The sequence below is a fragment of the Protopterus annectens genome, chromosome 2.part1, assembly GCF_019279795.1.
Source record: "Protopterus annectens isolate FY-2018-M chromosome 2.part1, PAN1.0, whole genome shotgun sequence".
NCBI classification, from domain to species: domain Eukaryota; kingdom Metazoa; phylum Chordata; order Ceratodontiformes; family Protopteridae; genus Protopterus; species Protopterus annectens.
Genome location: NC_056729.1, coordinates 957,491,907 through 957,511,588, shown reverse-complemented (window position 1 = coordinate 957,511,588; position 19,682 = coordinate 957,491,907).

Sequence of the window (19,682 nt, the reverse complement as noted above, 5' to 3'; positions counted from 1 at the left end):
GCATGGCAGATTCGTACTGGGGCTTATATGCACCCAGGTTTAAATGAATATGTTTCCATCTCTTGTGTTTTGAAATTGTTATCTTTGAAAAGGTAGCCCCACTTTTTATGTGTGGAATTTAATTAGTTGGAGTATATGCATAATGTTAAGAAGAATGCTTGCTTTTATTTTTTAATGTGGTCTTATTGTTTAACAGAGTTCATGGTGTTGTTAAAAGCCAGTTTTTTTCTGCATTTATTCCTGCTATCAAGTATGTTCTACTGTTCATTTTAAAGATTTTAATAATTTAAGGTTGTTCTTAGTTTGAGTGTATGGGTGAATGTGTGTGTGTGTGTGTGTGTGTGTGTGTGTGTGTGTGTGTGTGTGTGTGTGTGTGTGTGTGTGTGTGTGTGTGTGTGTGCGTGTGAGAGTGTGAGAGTAGGGTGGGGGTATATTTACATATATTTATACATAATTATATTTATAGTTATATTTATATACATTTATATCTTAATATTAAGAATGAATTATGAACGGTTTAGTGCGCGCATGCCCACAATTTTATATGCATTCTTTTGCACACACTATTTTATGGCAAGGATGAGGAACAGAGTGTGGCAATACTGACTTATTTACTCATTGTTGAAGTAAGCTAGTTTTATATGCTTACCATTGATTTAATGTATTTAATTAAAATTGTTTGATTACTTAATTAATTGATGTTAAGTGGTATAAATGTGATTGCAAGCTGGTTTTAAAATTTGTCTGAGGAAGGAGGGACACTGAGCTCTCCGAAAGCGTTTTTGGTGCTTACATTATCTATTAAACTTTGTCTGCCTTGGATTTGGGTGCTGGCGCTCGTTTTTGTGGTTTTCAGTCTGTGAAGGTGTTTATTTGCTTTTTGGTAGTGAAGAATGCTAGGAAAGGAGATATAATGACACGGGGAAAGGTTACCTTTACAATAACAACCATTCTAAAAACAATCCTCTCAGGGTAGATGACACATACAGACTTATAGCTTACTGTGTTTACTTAGAATTCCACAACTTTCACTCTGTTCCCTGTTGCAGACACCATCCAAATTATATGGGGGAAGGTCTTAAACAAGCAAAAAAAATGATGCTGCAGGAAAAGGGAGAAGAGCCAGCACAGTCCCATGATAATAACCATTTCAACTAAAGCATCTGGGATGAGGCCACGCGGGCAAACTATGTAGATGATGAAGGATAAATACAATAAAACATAAAAACTTAAGTCTTTGGCCTGTTTTTCAAAGACAAGCTAATGTTAAGTCTACTTCTGCAAAGCAGGACCTTGATAGCATTCCAGAAGGTATGCTCATTTAGCCTATGGTGGTAGAATGGCATGATTCTGTTGAACCTGAAGAGATGCGGAGTGAGATAAACCTGAACTAATGAACTGTGGAATGTTTAGCTTGACTTCAGTGATTCAAATTAAAAAATAAAGACACTTCTGGAAGTAACACTTGCTCAGCAGCTAAATGCCTGTAAAGAAAAGTCAGCAGAAATAAAATAATGTCAGATCTCTTGTCTTGATTGGACAGAAATTGAACTAGAGCATACCTGTTACATTATACAACACAGTTTGCGTACAGGTGACAGGCTAAAACATTAGCTGGTATTTTCAAAAGTAACAGAGTGTTTTCACCTGAAATGTTGGTGAGCTCAGTTCAGACACTATCCCGAGCATATAATTGAGAACTGCTTGTTTATGGGGTGAAAAGAAATTGTAGAGGCCAGCTCTTCTGTCTTTCAAGGGATCATTTTTTTCTATTGCTTGGTAACCTTCTATTGCATGAAGTGCAAAAAATAGAAGGTACAAAAGTTTGCAGGAGGTGCAAATAAGCACAGATGGTGCAGTGTTACAGCGGTAGCATTGTTGCCTCACAGCATGATGTTCTCATGTTCAGTTCTCAGCTGGGGTGCCTTCTGTGCGGTGTTTTCATGTCCGTGTGCTAAGGAACACAGTTTTTCTATACTGGTATAATGACACTCTGGGTATCTGGTATTGGCTGAGTGGCTAGTGTATTTATAAGCAATTCTATCCCTGTAGTGTGATGGGTAATAGGGCTAGACCCCTACTACTCCTACCCTATTTAAGAAGTTAGTGAGAAGCATTGAGGAGCAGGTTACTGGCCATCCAATGGCAAAGTAAGAGAGAGAACAAAAATATTAAGAAATATAGATACCTTCATATTTTGCCCCAAACCAACAGCATGGTTAATGAAATGCATAAAATATGACAAGTGACTTATTCTGTAGAACAATCATTACTACTTTAAAATTTCAGGATTTGCCCTTGCTCCAGTGGTTTTGGTATCCTAATATGGTATAGAATATAGAAAGTAAATAATGGTTGAGATTCACAGACAAGTGCTGCATGCTATCACTGCACAAATAATTGGGAGTTTCCTTCATGAGGCCGCTCACACTTGGGAAGATGTGTGCTGCATAGTCTTTTAATCCACACTTCCTTTGCATGACCACTAGTTATCACTGTACCATATGATAACTGTCTGTGAATCCTAGCCTGTTTCTAGCTGTAAAGAGATGAATAAAAGAATAAGCAGGTAAAGGATGAGCTTGTATTGCAATACCTGGCTGGCAGGGCTAAGGACTGTATACATGGTGGCAGCAACTTTTGCTATTAACAAAGTGGAGGACACGTTTTGATAAATCATAAAGGATTTATTTTTATTTATTCAAGAAAGTCTGACTTGGAATGAAGCCAATTTTCAGCAGAGGTCTGGGGAGAAATGCTCCAGGTGTATGTCTTTGTAATGTGGGAGGAAACCGGAGCAAACCCACACAAATGCAGCAAGACATACAGACTCCACACAGAAGGCACCCCAGCCAAGAATCGAACTGGAGAACCTCTTGCTGTGAGATGACAATGCTACCGCTGCACCACTGCGCCATCCACGATGAGGTTGGAAAGTATGTTAAAGATGTACCCAGCCATGTACCAATTCAGGAGAGGTAAAGTACATTGCTCAGGCTATTCTCAACAAGGACAGAGCAATGATAGCCTAAGCTGTGTTTTTTTTTTTTTTTTTTTTTGATAGATGGAAGGAACACTCTATGGAACTTTGGGATCCACAGAATAAGTCCTCATTAGAGGAAGCAGTTCTAAATATCAGCTGGTAGCACTGGATTTATTTCTGTAGATTAGTTAGCTGTAGTAACTAAATATGTCCTCTGTGACAATGCTATTGGAATGGGTGAGATGTGGCCAGAAATGTTGAAGGCACTGGTCATTGCTAAGATATACCAGTTAACTTGCCTTTATGATGTTACTTCAAAGGGTGAAACCAATTTCCCTGAACCTGAAAACTGGATTGCTGTCCAACTTCTCTAAAAGGGAACAGAGTAGTATGTTCCATTTGTAGAGGTATCAAATTCCTTAAAGTCACTATAAAAGCTTAAACCAGGCTACTATAATGGAAAATTCATCAAATTTTAAATATTCTGATTGTTAACCAATTATCTGTCTTTGCACAAGTATTGTTAGTCAATGACATTTGTCAGTAATGCCTACAAGTACTTTGCCATATGACTCAAAGCCTGGATTTGTTTTGCAGAAAGTGATATAACAGCCCAGGGTTACAAGGCCTCCCTGTTGTTCAATCTGACACCTATATTTGAGGAGTAAGAGCTGTATTTGTATTTCTGATATTAAGTTAAATTTATCCAAGGTGGTCATAAGAGTGCATTAAATTAAGGCTCTGCCTTCCTGTTTGTTCATGTTTTCTGTGGTCAGGATTTCAAGGTGTAGCCATGGCGTGGAGAGTATCTGGTTTGGAAATATGAGAATTGTAAATAATGTTTTACTCTTAGCCTTAATTTAATGTGATCTCCACTATTCACTGGAGTAATTCACAGTTGAGTTTATGAAGCAGATGAGATGGACATCAGCACCTCCAAACCAGAGATCATCGTTTTCTGTCACAGAACATATTATATTTCTCTGCTTAGATGAGGTGAAGTAGCTGCTTCAAGTGAAGAAATGTATGTTTCTTTTGAGGTCTTTTTTATTAGTGAAGGTATAGGAAGATCATTTGAATGATCAGCAGGTGTGCACAGTTGCAACAATACTAGTGGCAATGAACTGTAAAGCGGTGGTTAAGTGATAAGTTAGTTAACAAATGAAGGTGATAATTGGCTGGTCAATATGTGTCAAATCCCTTAGCTTTGGATAGTGACTAAATGGAGGATAGCATAAGTGGCAGCAATGAGGTTCATCTGAACAGCAATAGTGCTCATTCTCCAATATAGAGGAAGGACCTTGTCAGTCTACAGGGATCTCAAAGCAGATACATTTTTGCTCCAAGGTGAAGGGAGGCATCTTGAGAAAGCTGAGATACCTAATGAATGTCCTCTGGTTAGCTCCAATGGGAGGTGCATCAGATATGGTATACTGAGGGAATGGCCCAAGAAAGATGAAGAAAACATTGGGTTATATTTCTCATTTTTTCATGGGCATTCCTGGAATTCCTACACAAATATGCTGGAGCATTTTGCATTGTGCACCAGAGGAATTATTTTATAAAATGGATAGATGACAGTCACCTCCTCAGCCCACCATTTGGCAGTTTGTACCCTTTCATTTCAGATGGTGAGCACTGAATGATGAGATCCTGGTTGATGTCATATTATGAGAAAAAGACTGTTTCATATTTACCCTACCTATGTTACTCCCCAGCATGTTTGAACAAAAAATTTAATATTTGTGAATGTTCAAGGTCCCACATTCTCTCATGAGCAGAAATGGTTTGCCATTTCTTTTCTATGAACAAATGCAGGTACCTTATCCAGGGCTTTCAAACAGTTGCTACCATGTTGCAAAGTTAGTTATTGTTTTTTGGGGGAAAGACAAAGAATCCTACTATCCAGCAGTCCTTCCTCCCTCCAGAAAATCTTCTGGCATCAGGAGCCTTGATTTCCAGTCAGGCAGAGGGGCATCTTGCCCTTTTTGCCATTGGAATAGCAGGACTTGGAAAGAGACTTCAAAGAATAATACAGATCGTTTATGAGGCAGATGGTATTAATAGTCTTCTTACCTTTCTAAACAATGCTTCATTTAGAGCCCTGTGCTTGCTTTTCTTTGTGTTCCAGCCTGTCATAAATTCCAACCCATAATTATTTTAACAAAGTGCTGGATATTCTGTCAGATGGCACTAGTGAATCATAATGCATATCATACCTCTCAACTGTACAGATTTTTGCAGAACGTCCAGATTTGTGCCTCATATTTGTGGTCCATTTTTCACAAAATTGTGGTTTTCTGGCAAATTAGTTGAACAAATAGACTGAAGTTAGAAAATAATAACAGACATTCGAGTTTCAGACTTCATACCCTTTAGAAAATTCATGCTAATGCAAACCCTGCTATTTTATCAACTTTCTAAGTTTGTAAGAGCAATATTTAAAATTTGTCCCTATTTTTTTGAGCCTTTGTCCCACTTTTATTCATGGCTTTGTCCAGATTTATTGCTCTAAGAAGTTGATAGGTAAGATAAACATGTTCTTGAAGTGTCATAATATACAAATATTCTGGAAGTATGGAAGGGAGTCTTTGATTGTTTTATTTGAACTTAAATCTTGCAAGAATCATAATTCCTATTTCTCTTGTAAGAATTATGTCACCTATTTGATAAATCCCATAATTCCACAGTCACACTACAAGAAAAAATAATGGGCCTAGTAAGATATCCATAAATTTGTTAAAATGTAGGCAGTCATGAATAAAATGAACAATCATTAAATATAGTATTTGGATTATTCACTTGTGTATTTCATATTAATTTTCCAAGCTGAAAATAATATGCATAAATCAATATGCTGTTTATTGTGGTCTTATGAGATATTGTTTCTTTTCACCAAAGTGTCTGTAATTATACCTATTCCCAATTAGCAGACTGCAGAGTCACAGTGGAGCTCAATAAAGTTAAGAATAGAAAATCCATGGCTTCATTCAAATTCAGATGAAATAGCAATAATTAGTTGTGTTAACTCATTGATAATTAGTACTGCCAGTGTGAAAAGGAAACAAATGTAAAACGTCTTAAAAACTTTTGCAAAAAAAAGCTCTGCTTTTACTTGATGCACATTGTTTCTTGACTTTTTAAACCTTCTTTGAATAACAGGATAATCAGAATCTTGCAGCTTAACTCTCTGATCACTCTAATTAGCCTACCTGAGTTGAACATTCATGTTAGCTTGTAAACAGCTCTTAGCAGCAGTGCTTTATTTTGACAAGCTGTCCAACAGCAATCAAGCATTCTTATTGATGTCCTAATTACAGGCTTGTGCTTTTTTTACCCACAGACCTATTTTCTTTATCGCAAATTTTGTGCAGGATATATTAGAGGTATTCCAAGCATATACATTTATTTTTATGATGAGGAAAGTGCAGTTATTCTACCCTTATTTATCATCACTGTCCAAGCAGAAGTGTTATTTAAAAGTTACGTTTTATAACAACTTTAGCTTTAGTATTTTAGGTTTCACTGGGACTAAAAATTAGTTGACCCTTTGAGAGACAGAGCTTGAAAAGCTATATGTCATGTTCATTACTGTGTCAGTAATCTTACTTTTGAAATCTTTTGAGTTGTTAGAAGTATATACGTCAGACAACTAGCATCTCTCCTATTATCACCTGTCAAGGAACGAGCCAACATTGTCCATTTGTCACTTAACTGAGGTTAGGAGTCAATAACAGAAATAAGAGAAATGGAAAAGGAAAAAGCATGTTTCTCTTGCTTCTGCTTGTGAACATGCCATTTCTCTTCATCTTTCCCTGTGCAAATGGGGAATAGCTTGCAGAAAAACTGCTTTAAGGCAAAAACAGAGAAAAACACAAAGGGCATTTCAGAGACCACTTGTTTCTTAAGTTTGTTTACATGCAGTTAACTTTGTTATGTTGACAGACTTATTGTTGTATGAAAAATAGCATATAAGAATATATCTTTTAAAACGGTCTGGTGGTTAGTAGTTAGTATTAATTCTTATAGTTGTTAACATACTGCTTCCTGTAGTCCAGGGTTTGAATCTCATAGCCTCTATTTCTCTACTGTATGATTCTATGCAAGTCACTTCACAAGACAGAGTTCCTGGGTGAGGTCGGAAAAGGGGCAGTTGTATGTAGTGAGATTACCTTTTCAATAAATGATATAAAAAGTGAGCAATCCTCTAATGTCATAGCTGTTATACTTTTGGGCACTGTAATCATGAGATTTGGTTACTAATAAGATGGTAAACTGTAATCCTATTTGCTTGTTTGCGTGTTTGTTTTAGCATCCAGACCCCAATATTTGTTCATACTTTTTTTTACTACAGTCTTTGACAGTTTTAGCACTTATCTAATGGGAATATAGTTTCTAATCTAGAAAGGTATACTACAAACATATCCATTATTTGTTTGCATTCATATTTCTAGAACTGCAAGTTTAAATACCTACCACAGGGAAAATAATGTAAGAAAAATACTCAAATAAAACTGGATCATACATTGCAATGAATGCAAAAAATAAGTATCCTGAAATAAATGAGACTAGCACTAAACACAGGAACTAAATCAGTGTCATAATGAGGTTATTTAGTCTTGCTACTGATTTAATTTTCTTTTTTCACTGCCTGTATTTCTATCTGTACTCGTCTCTTGTTCTCTCAATTTGATGAAATGCTTCTTTATTCAAGAAGAAAATGCTGTATTACATTTAAGCCAGCTCACAATAATGACATAGCTCACTGTCAATATTTTTGATAATCTACCTTAAATTCTTCTCTCTCTTTAAGTGATTTCCTGTATACACACACATAGACACAAATATGTATATTGATCTATCTATATATTGCTTTACATACATGCGTATCTATACGTTGATAGATATTCAGACAGATAGTTATAGCTGTAGACAGAAAGTATATATATATATATATATATATATATGCATGTATATAGATAGATATAGTTATATAGATATTGAGAGAGAGAGATCATCTCATTGACAAAATCTATTGCACTTCGTCGAAAATGTTAAATATCAGAAAATGGAAGATCAAGTGCATGCATGAAACAGAAGTGTGGGTTTTAGGTACTAATGTTAAAATGTTTAGATATACTGCTAGGGCTGAGTAAGGAGATGAATTTAGTAGAGTGTGTGTGTGTGTGTGTGTGTGTGTGTGTGTGTGTGTGTGTGTGTGTGTGTGTGTGTGTGTGTGTGTTTGTGTGTGTGTGTGTGTCAATGTGTGTGTTTCCAAGACTGTTTTACATAGTAGTATTGTTATGGAAATTGTTTTTATAAGGTAAGATGCAGGGTTATGCTTTTATTGGTTTTGGCGCCATACACCTTATCTGATCTGCTCTTCTCTTTAGTGCCCCGCACACACATTGGGGTCTACCAGCCATCATCCTACCCCTTGGCTTACTCTGGTATTGCTGGGGCTGGGCATGGATTCTATGAGCATCTTGGAGGCCCAGTCACCTGTGTTTCCACACAGGGGGATTCTTTTTCATGCCCTATTCACTTCCCTTTCTCCATTCCTCATGTTCATCGACTATGTTCAAGGGCAACTCCCCATTTTGGACCATGCCTACCTTAGGGAGTATCCTCAATGAGTGCCCTCCAACCTATGACAGGCACACCCATACTTCCCTCCCTGCCATTCCATCAGTTGCCTGAGCCACTACTCAAACCTGAATCACCTGGGCCACATTCAGGGCTTTATTCCTCTGTTCACTGTAGCAGCTGGTGCAAGATTAGATTTAGTAGCATAGGCAATGTTAAGGTTATCACGTGATAACAAGTTGGTGCAGATGGGGGCAAAGTACTGTGAGTTTCACTTAAGTCTTATAAATCCTGCAGCTGCTAAACTAAAATTATATGACTGACTCTGCAATAGATAGGCAAAAGGAAGGAAACTGATGATCATCCAACAAAAGTGAAACTGCTGAACTGCTTCCATATGGAAAAGCTTGTGTCTGTTTATATATTTATTTATTTATTTACATACTTATTTTGTTTATTTATGTATGTATTTATTACTATGTATTTGTTTATTGTTAACTCATTCTCTCCAATGGAGTTCAGGAATTTTGCACTGTAACTTCTAATGGGTGAAGCCTATCATTTTGACAGAAACAAATTCTGTCCTCACATTTCAAACAAATGTTCATATCTCTGGAACCATGAGCGGATGTTCTTGCTAAGTCGAAGACAAAATGCAAAATGAACATTCTCTCTCTGAGAGAGTTTTTAAATTAATCTCAAATATTACTGCTGGGTTAGCTTGGATGACATCAGTTTTTTGTCACCTGACTTCAGTTCCTAGGCTAAACCCCCTTTTGTCAGAAACTAACAGAATTTAACATCTCTGTGTGAAAAATACATATCTCTCAGATGTTTGTCATTGCTAGAAGACATAAAACAATAAAAAGTTTACAAAACAATGCAGAAGGCACCCTAGTTCTAGACATTCTGTCTCCTTGCTGCATTGGAACTAACTTTGATAACACAATTGTAAAACATTTTAATTTCAACTTATTTTCTTGAAGTTTTGCAAGTAAACTTTGTATGACTTGCAAAAGTCTTATAGTTTTTTCAATTACATGGTGAGGTGGCGGGGCATCTCATGTCTGGCTCCAAGTGCCCTCTGGGGACAGTGTCAGGTGGGGAGTTTGTCTGGCGTGGTACGCCTCTCAAAGAGTAATGCAGGTGTCCAAAGGCAAGTTCAGGGAGGACAGAAACCTCCCTTGGAGCAGAAAGGCAAAAGCTCACTTGATCTTGATCTTCATTATGAATACAGACCATGAAAGCAGGGCCTCATGATCCTTCTGGCTTTTTGGGTCTTAAGCAGGAGGTGTCAGAAAAGTTATCACAGGGATAACTGGCTTGTAGTGGCCAAGTATTCATAGCAATGTCACTTTTTGATCCTTCAATGTTGGCTCTTCATATCATTGTGAAGCAGAATTCACCAACCACTGGATTGTTCACCCACTAATAGGGAACATGAGCTGAGATAAGATTGTCATGAGACAGGTTAGTTCTGCCCTACTGATGATGTATTATTGTGATAGCAATCAGGCTCAGTACGAGAGGAGTCACAGGTTCAGACATTTCATGTAAATGGCACAGTAGTACAGTGGTAGCATTGTCACCTCACAGCAAGGGGTTCTCCTATTTGATTCTCTGGTGGAGTGCCTTCTGTGCAGAGTCTGCATGCCCTCCCAGTGTTTCTGTGGGTTTTCTCTGGGTACTCCAGTTTCCTCCCACACTACAATGACATGCATGTGTAGCATTTCTCCACGGGCCTCTGCTGAAAATTGGCTTTGTTACATGTTGGACTTTCCCAGTAAACCAATGTAAAATAAATAAATACAATTAATAAATAAATAAAGTATGTTCCACTTTCTACTATTAAAACATACATCTGCACAGGTATATTGTTTATATGCATTTCTGTTCTTTTCCAGTAGGGCACACTATGGATACATCCTTGAAGCTTAGTACTGTACAAACCCTGTTCAACACACACTTCAGTACCAGTAATTTGATATAAACATAACATGTAGTTCTCTTACATTTGTATGACAAGTATATGAATCATGTTGATATTCAGAAAAGACATATGATTATTTACAAACTTCCAGATAGCTGGGTTGGCACTGTGACATTTCTTTCCCCCAGGAAAACTCAATCTAGTTTTTCAAGTGACCCTTGAGAAACGTTGCTTGAGAGATTTGAGCCTATCTGGGAATACCTTACCCCGTTCCTTTTCTTGAGAGCCCATCTGCGTTGGTATTGCTAACCCCACTGTGTTGCTGTACTGTCATACCATATGTTTGCAGCCCTAGGCTATACCTTAATAACTTGGCATTTTGTTGGCTGGATCAATGTACCCATGTTAAGGTATTGTGGTCTGTAACTACAGTGAATGTCCTTCCATACAGATAAGGCTGAAGTCTCTGCAGTGCCCACAGTATGGCTAGGTATTCCTTTTCTACAGTTGCATAGCATTTCTCCCTGGGATGGAGCCTAGGAATGAGATATACCACTGGGTGCTCTTATCCCTCTGAAGAAAGCTGGCTAAGTTCAGCCCCCACCCCATGGCTTGAAGCATTCACCTGCACAAGAAATGCTTTCCTGTAGTCTGGACTGGCTGACACAGGGGGTCTTCCCAAAGCTCCTTTAAGCTTCTGGAATACATGCTCACATGCTGGGGTCCACACTAGCTTGTCTGGCTTGTTTTTCCTTGTCAGGTCTGTGAGGGGAGCAGCTCTGGCACTATAATTGGGGACAAACTTTCTGTAGTACTCTGCTGGCCCTAAGAATGCTGTCACCTGTTTTTTTGGTAACAGGGGCAGACCATGCCTGAATGGCTTCCACTTTGGCAGGTTCTGCCCTGATCTTACCACTCCCCACTCTATGTCCAAGGTGAGAGACCTCTTCCATACCCACCTGACATTTGCTGGGCTTAATGGTCGATCCTGCCTTCTGTAGTCTGCCCAGCACCTCCCTGACATGCTGAAGGTGCTCTTGCCAGGAATAGCTGTAGATGGTAATATCATCTAGGTAAGCAAGGACAAAATCTCCACCTCCTGCTAGGATATGATCTACCAGCCTCTGGAAAGCCACTGGGGAATTTTTCATCCCAAAGGGCATCTTCGTGTACTCATACAAGCCAAAAGGAGTCATAAAGGCTGACCTCTCTCTAACACTAGGAGTCAAGGGCACTTGCCAGTAACCCTTGGTAAGATCAGTAGTGGTAAGATACTTAGCCCCACAAAGCTGCTCTAGGGCTTCATCTGTCTGAGGCATGGGGTAAGAATCTGACTCTCTGTGACTATTTAATTTCCTGTAGTCCACACAGAACTTGGTGCTGCCATCCTTCTTTGGTACTAGTACCATTAAGTATTGCAGGCACTGCTGGACTCCTGAATTACTCCTAGTTCCAGCATTTCCTGTCTCCTCCCTCAGAGTTTGTTTGACTCTCTCAGAACCCCTATAAGGGAGCTGCTTAATAGGCCTTTGGGGTCCTGTATCCACAGGGTGCTGCACCAGGTGGGTGCACCCTGGCTTCCCTGTGAGCATGTCCCCAAACTCCTGTAACACTGCTCGGATTTCTCAAACCTAGGTAGGGGATAACTGCTGAGACATTGCCACCCCTTCCACTGAGGTGTCATTTAGAGTCTCACTGAGGAAATCAGTCACAAGATCCCCCTCAGGCTCCTCCTGCCATCCACTGCAAATACCTAGTACAAGGGCAACCCTATTATGGTAGGTTTCATCATATTAATATAGTATAATTTGTGCCCCTCCCTTCTGCCTAGCAGTTCTTCCATGTAGTTAATATCACTGACCTTCCTTACTACCTTGTTGGGTCCCTCCCGGGATGCCTGCAGCTTGTTGTGTCAGACAGGAATGAGGGCCATTACTTTCTGCCATACATCATACACTCTAGCTTGAGCATTCCTATCATACCAGACCTTTTTCTGTTGTTGGGCTTCTGCCAGATTTTCCTGAGCCAAGCCTATGAGTTCCCTGAGCCTTGTCCTAAGGTTTAGGACATATGCCACAAAAGATTCCTTGTGAGATTCACACTCACCCTCCCACTCATCTTGAATCAAATCTACAGGTCCCCTCACCCTATGCTGATACAACTCAAAGGGTGAAAATCCTGTGGATTTCTGGGGCACCTCTCTGTAAGTAAATATCAGATGGGGCAAATATTTGTCCCACTCCCTCTTAAACTGGTCTGCAAATGCCCATAGCATTGTCTTGAGTGTACAGTTTAATCTCTCAACATGACCATTAGTCTGGGGATGGCAGGGGTGGTCTTTAAGTGCTTCACCCCACAGTGCTTCCACAGACAAGCCAGCAGGTCTGATGTGAAATTGGCACCTCTGTCAGTCAGTATTTCTTTTGGGAAACCTACCCTGCTGAAAATCTCTAACAAAGCATTTGCCACCTTTTCTGTCTCAATGGAGTACAGGGCCACCACTTCAGGGTATCTGGTAGCATAATCTACTACCACTAGGATATACTTTTTCCCTGTGGAACCTGGGGTGCTCAGAGGCCCCACAATATCCATAGCTACCCTCTGATATGGCTCCTAAATCACAGGTAACGGCATCAAAGGAGCTTTTACCTTGTCTCCTGCCTTGCCTACCATTTGGCACTGCTCACAGGTCCTGCAGTACCCTGTTACATTTGTATGATTTATTCCCATATGACCTTCAAAGGGAATATCATGGGCTATGGCTAGAAGTGTGAGATGATAGGCTCTGGGCACTACCAACTGCTGTATTCTTTCATCATCTAGCCATCCCTCAGGGGTCCACTCTCTATACAGTAACCTTTTGTCCCAGTATACATATCCCCCTTTTCCTTGATAACCAGGTGCCTCACTAGCTGCCTCCCTCAGGCCTTGTAATGTAGGGTCTGAGAGTTGAGCTTGTCTCAACTCTCTCTTGGTAACCCTTCCCAGCTCCCCTTCCACAGGAAGTCTGGTATCCTCTGACAGCAGTGCCTCACTGTCAGCCTGGGTACTACAATTCACCTCTGCCTTGCAGTTACTTTGTCCGAGGGAACATCAGTACCCACAATCATCTGTAGCTCACCTTCAGTCTCACTGCTACAGGGTAGTTCCCTCCCTGAAGTAACCACCTCACAATTCCTGGCTGCAAGTGTGTGGTCCGTTTGAGTCTCCTGCAGGCTACCAGGCCCACATGCTTGTCCCTAATCCTGATTGTGTGTAACTGCATGCATGCAGGGAACTGCATTATCAAAATCATTCCCTATCAGGACATCTACAGGGATATCCTCAAACATACCTACTTGCTTTCTTCATTTTCTACCCTTCCAGTCAAGGTGAACCATAGCCAAAGGTATTTGGAATGGGGTCCCTCCTAAAGCTCTGACTGGAGTAGACTGCCCAAGCAAGTAGTGCTCCTCTTTAACCATTGCAGGCTTCACAATGGTTAGGTCAGAGGCTGTGTCTCTCTTTGCAATGGCCTCCTTCCCATTTACTAAAATAGGATATAATCTCTTGTGGTAGTTTGCTAACCTTGTTGTCTCGAGACAATTTAATGCTGGCATTCTGTTATTCCCACTTACTGGCTCTCCCACCTTTTGTTCCCCACCTTGCCTCTGTGGACATCTCTATGCTACATGGTCACACTGGTTGTGTTTAAAACATTTAACCCTTGGTCCTAAACGTGTACCTGAACTAGTGGCTTCCCCTGCTTCTTCTGGACTCTGTTGGGGAAATCGGGACTGCCCACCATGGGTTCCCTTAGACCAATAAGCAGCACTAGGTGTCCCATCCTTGTGCTGTGATACCCTGCTTGCTAGGTATAGGTCTCCTTTCTTCCCCAACTCATCTGCAGTATTGCATTGTCTATCAGCTAACCAGATTCTTATGTCCTCATGAAAAGTCCTAAGGGCTTGTTCCCTCAACAAAAGGTCTGCCAGCCCTTCAAAAGTGGTAAACTGACATCCACTCTACCACTTATGAAAATAAGTGCTTAGTTCAAAAACATATTCACACACACTTTCAATTGCCTTGCATCTATACTCACAAAACTTCTTCCTATAAGCATTCTAAAAGGCATGTATTTATAATAGTATAATTCAAGCAATCAGTATCAGACAATTTAGAAATAGCAGTTACAGCTTTATCATGGAGTAAGTGGGTCAGGAACAGTACCCAGAGCCCTTGGTCAACATTATACTGTTAACATACCCTCTCAAACATATGAATGAAACTATCACAATTATCCCCATCTGTAAATTTTGGAAGAAATTTACTGACCTTTTTTGCTTCTCGAGTTCAATTACTTTCTTCCACATTACCTCCAAGACTCTGGTGAACAGTCAGCATCTCCTTTTCATATTGCCTCTGCTTCTCCTTCTCCTCTTCCTCTAGACACTGCAGTTTCTCATTTTTCTCAGTCTCTAGATGTCTCAGTCTCTCTGCTGCATCTATTTCCAGATGCTTGGCCTCCAGCTGAAGTCTCTTTAACTCCATATGGATTTTTAAGCACTCTTTGTAAAGATTGAGCTGTCCATTTTCTGAGAGTTGTACATCTCCAAGACCAGCCTGGTTGTCCTGATCACTGGACTGTGATGCAGCTGTCCTCAAACTTCAATCATTTCTGCTTTAATCAGGTTGGCATGCACCAATTCTTTAGCCTGGCACATCTCAGCCAACTGTCTCTCACCATACTTCTCTGCTAACATGCTTGACTGCTCTCCCTGACTAAGCTAACAAAAAAAATAAAACAATTGTGATGTGAATCTCTGAATGTTCACTGTGTGGCTGATTCAGAGTAGAAAACACTTTTAGTGACCGCTATACACAGGCTACAGGAATTCAATATCCACACCACTTAAAGCTAATTAATATGTGATGTGACTATCTCACCACTTTCAACCAATTAATATGTGATGTGGCTATCCCACCACTGCCAACTAATTAATATGTGATGCCCCTGCATTGGCCCAGTAATCAAGGAGCCTCAATCCTCACCACTGGCAACAGCTGGGGGGTGTGCACACTGGGAGGATGACAAGTACACATACAGTAAAGTGCAATTTCTCTTAAGATTACACAGAGATCACAGTCAGTCTGGAGCTGGTTTCTCCCTCTCTTGCCAGATCCCCAATAATACTCCCTACTGACACAGCTATAGGGATGAGATTGAGATTTCAGCTGAATGGCCAAGCTAAGACCTCCAGCACCCTCTCTGTTCAACCAGTGCTTTGTGCCCCTGCCCAAGTAGCTGATACACACACACTTTGAGATTTGATTGCTATACAACCACACACACACACACACACACACACACACACACACACACACACACACACACACACACACACACACACACACACACACACACACACACACACACACACACACACACACACACACACACACACACACACACACACACATCTGGGAAAGGCTGGCACAGGTTAACTAGCTATATCCTCTTTTGCCCAGACTATAAGGCAGTTCCAGCTATCACCAGCCACCCTTATCAGCAATTATAAGGCCCTTACAAAGGGTGTCCAATCCTACTGTGTAATGTTACTATTAATCCAAATAGTAGTCTGACCAAGCAGGGCTGGTGCAGTGGCCTGTTCAGTGTCACCAAATAGATAAGTATATACTCTAAGAGCTTATATATGTCTCACAAATATCTTCCATAAAGATAGGTTTAAATATATATTTAATAATAAATAATAAAATAACAAGACAATACTCAGTAAATCCAACACAGTTACTTCAGAGTTCAAAATTACAGGAAGTATTTAAAGCAACATTGCAGGACAGTCTCAAATAAATAAAAAACACAGTTAAATTAATCTGTACTATATTCCCATCTGAGTCTAAAAAGAATTACTGTGCCCCAAGAACTTACTTACAAAGCAAGACAAGTGCAGCTAGTGATGATGAGTGGATGTTCTTGTTATGTCCAAGACAAAATACAAAATGCACAGTCTCTCTCTCAGATAGTTCTTAAATTAATATCAAATATTACTGCTGGGTTAGCTTGGATGACATCACTTTTTGTCACCTGACTTCAGTTCCCAGGCTAAACCCCCTTTTGTCAGAAATTAACAGAATTTAACATCTCTGTGTGAAAAATATACATCTCTCAGATCTTTGCTGTTGCTAGAAGACATAAAACAATCAAACACTTACAAGACAATGCAGAAGGTATCCTATTTCTAGAGATCTTGCCTCCTTGCTGCATTGAAACTAACTTTTATAACACAGTCATAAATCAATTTAATTTCAACTTATTTTCTTGAAGTTTTGCAAGTTAACTCTGTATGTTCCAGTTTTTACTATTAAAACATACATTTTCACAGGTATATAGTTTGTATATATATCTGTTCTTTTCCAGTAGAGTACACTGTGGACACATCCTTGAAGCTCATTACTGTACAAACCCTCTTCAACACACACTTCTGTACCAATAATTTAATATACACATAACATGTAGTTATCTTATATTTGTAAGACAAGCATATGAATCATGCTGATATTCACAAATGGCATATGATTATTTACAAAATTCCTAATAGCTGAGCTTGCAGCATGACAGATACCATCTTTTATGGCCTAGTCAAACAATAATTTAATTTCATTTATTTTTCTGAAGTTAACCACCTGTAGTTAACTTCCTGTATTCCAGGTTCCACTGTTAACATATATATATATTTAAACAGTTACAGTAATGCTTCTTTGCCCAAGTAGCTGACACATACAGACTCTTGGAGATTTGTTTTACACACACACACACACACACACACACACACACACACACACACACACACACACACACACACACACACACACACACACACACACACACACACACACACACACACACACACACACACACACACACACACACACACACAGACACCCACATACACACACCTGGTAAAGGTTGGCACAGGTGTACTAGCTATTTCCCCTTCTGCCCAGACTATAAAGTAGCTATCACTGCCAGAAGAACCCATTATCAGCTAATTTGAGACCCTTAACCAAAGGGGCCCAATCTTACTGTGCAATACTAATATTAACACAAATGGTAGTTTGACCAAAAGCAAAGTTATTAGGAGTGGCCCATACAGTGTCACCAAATAAATGTACAAGTACTCTCAGAACTTAAATATCTCTACACAGATCAGCCACAATTAAAGGTTTAAATATATTTAATAATAGTAAAATAACAATACAGTACTAAGTTTATATTCATAGTGACATCAGAGTTCAAAACCACAGAAAATATTTAAAACAGGATTGCAGGTGACTCTCAAATAAATAAATAAAAATATGTAAACTAAGCTTCACTATGTTCCTGACTGAATCTAAGAGAATTACTGTACTCTAGTAACTTACAAACAGAGCAAGGCAGATGTGGTGAATGGCTCTTCTAGTTATTGTCAGGTCCAAGGCAGAATACAGAGTGCCCTGTCTCACTAATATACTTCTCAAATTAATATCCAAAATATTACTTCTAGGATAGCTTGCAGATTGACATAATTTCTTTTATTTTAACTCCTAGTTCCCAGGCAAAACAACCATTGATGACGCTAGCAGTCTTTAGCATCTACCTGTAAAAATATACAGACAAGGACTTCTGCTCAGATTTCTGGCAGATGCTGGAAGTCATAAAACAATTGCAACCCTTCATGATTTCAAGACAAATAATTACTTCACCCTAAAGGCAATATAGAAAGGTTCCTAGTATGGACATTATGTCTCTTACTGTACTGAAAACTGAAATATACCATCTTTTATGGCCTAGCCATAAATTAATTTAATTTAATTTATTTTTCTGAAGTTAACTTCCTGCATTCCAGTTTCCACTGTTAAAATATATAAATTTAGACAGTTATAATTGTGCATGCATATTTCTGTTCTCTTCCAGTAGAGCACACTGTGGCGACATTTCAAACAGCACTCTGCAGATACCCTTTTCAACACATGCATCTGTACAAGCAGTTTAACATATATATGACATGCAGTTTTAATACATTTTAGCACAAGTATCTTGTATAAATATTTCCATATTCACCAATTACAAATAATTATTTGCAAAATTCCATCTAGCTGGGCTGGCAGTATCTCCTTTCATCACAATAACCAATGTCCTGCTACTCTTCATTCCCAAGAAGCCATCAATAAACCCACACTGTTTGAGTAATTACTTCACCTCTACTCTTTCTTCATTGGTAATAAAAATTGAGAAAGTTATATGTATATCATTTGAATAAATTGTAAAATTCCTTGACCTCTTTGATCAGTTGCAGTCTAACTACAAGACAGAGATTACCTGAGTAATGTTTTAATATAATCTCTTTTCTGTGGGAGGTGAAAGGTATTTGATTTCTCAGTTTCTTTTTTTTCTATATTTTTTAGATTTTAGCAACAAATTCATAAATAGTGATAACCAACATTTTAACAGCATCAACTAATATTTAACAATCAATCGCCCAGATTCATGAATCCTCCATGTAAGACTTAATAAGTCTTACTCGGAGGCTGCAGTTGAACGGTATGATGACAGCGTGCCCTGAATATTCATGAGGGCACGCTGACTCAACCGTAAGTCTTACACGGACCGGGTAGGAAAGCAGGGGGCGTGTCCGACTGCCAAGCAATCTAAATGTCCATGCCCCTGGAAGGTTTGGAAAAGTAAAATGAAAGTACACAACAGCGAGTCCACTCAAATGTCCTTGCACCCAACACCACACTCCCTGACATTGTAACCCCCCATCACAGTTATAAAAAGTAAAAAATTAATTTTATTTTTTTTTTAAATTCCTGAAATAGCTGTCCGTATTTGCACGTGTGTGCGCGAGTGTGCCCATTGCTTATCTGTAGTTAGCAATTCCGACATGGAAGAGCATAAGAAAGAATGTTTATGCAAACCACACCAAATAGCAATAGCGTAATGGTAGAGCATTCGCACAAAGAAGAGGCATTCATGGTTCGAGTCCCACCACTCCCCTTCTTATTTATGTTTTAAATCAGTACATGGAATAATACCTGACAAATATGATTAAAATATCAGTAAAAAGCAGTGAAATGGCCAATGTAACAGTGAACAAAATATTATATTTTTAAAGGATCCTGATATATAATTGCTTGCAGTTA